Source organism: Mustela erminea, chromosome 7, assembly GCF_009829155.1.
Source record: "Mustela erminea isolate mMusErm1 chromosome 7, mMusErm1.Pri, whole genome shotgun sequence".
NCBI classification, from domain to species: domain Eukaryota; kingdom Metazoa; phylum Chordata; class Mammalia; order Carnivora; family Mustelidae; genus Mustela; species Mustela erminea.
In genome coordinates, this window is record NC_045620.1 from 74,515,278 (window position 1) to 74,516,513 (window position 1,236).

Below are 1,236 nucleotides of genomic sequence, written 5' to 3' on the forward strand. Positions count from 1 at the left end.
TTGAAGTGGCTGAAGTGGCCAGGATCAGTGGACCTGGAAAAGCCAATGGTCAGTGAACAAAACTAAGAGCACCGGGGTCTGGGTTGAGTCTGAAGTGAAAACTGGATCCCCACACCCAAAGAGGTCAACAGGATGTAAAGTCAAGGACAAAGCCATTGTTAGTCCAATAAGCATGTTGACAAATCAAGGGAAGAGCAAGAATGCAAGTGTGAAGCCAAGGAGAGCAGGAAGCCATGATGGTCGATGTCAGCAGAGTGCAGTACAGCGCTGGGTGGTATGGGCTATGTTGATTCCAGCACCAAGGAGTGGATGGTAAGGCCATTCTTTGTTGTTTCTGTGCTCTGAATGAGATCTTCCTTGTGCCATTAAAAGTACCAACAGAGCTTTCTGCTGTAGGCTTGAGAAGCTGGTATCAAGATGGTCAAGCTCGTGAAACCCCAGAAGGTGGTGCTGGTCCTGGCTACTCCGGACACAAAGCAGTCATCATGAAGAATATTGATAACAGTACCTCAGACCATCCCTACAGCAATGCTCTGGTGGCTGGAATTGACCCCCTGTCCCCACAAAGTGACAGCTGTCACAGTAAGAAGAAAATCGCCATGAGGTCAAAGATCAAGTCCTCTACAAAAGTTTATAACTATGATCACTCATGCCCACAAGGTAGCTAACCCCTTAGACAAAACTGTCATCAACAAGGATGTCTTCTGAGACCCTGCTCTTAAACGCAAGGCCTGATGAAAAGCCAAGGTCAAATTCAAGGAGAGTTACAAGACCTGCAAGAACAAATGACTTTTCCAGAAACTGCAGTTTTAGATATGTTTTGTTTCAGTCATTAAAAATAGCACAAAAAAAGTACCACCAGCATGACTATAGTTAATAACACGGTATTACATATTTGAAATTCTTAAGAGAGTAGATCTTAAAAGTTCTCATCACAAGAAAAAAAATTTGTAGCTATGAACAATGACAGATATTAACTATACTTATTGTGGTGATCATTTGCAATATATATTTGTATAAAATCATTACAATTTCATTACACTGAAACTAATATAATGTTATATGTCTGTTTTACCTCAATAAAAAAAGTACCAGCAGTAACTTTGCTTACTCTGTTGCCTCGCAGTTATCTGAGAATATGAAGGAGAAAAGAGAACTATACGTATGGGGAAGAGTATGTTTGTGTTGACAGAAAGTACTATGGGGACTTCCAGAATTTCAAACACACAGGCATTC

At 41.1% G+C, this 1,236-nt stretch overlaps 1 pseudogene; it reads left to right on the forward strand.

Annotated features, from left to right (window-relative positions):
* The first annotated feature begins 219 nt into the window (after positions 1-219).
* On the forward strand, positions 220-813 carry LOC116596528 (annotated as a pseudogene).
* Positions 814-1,236: the final 423 nt, after the last annotated feature.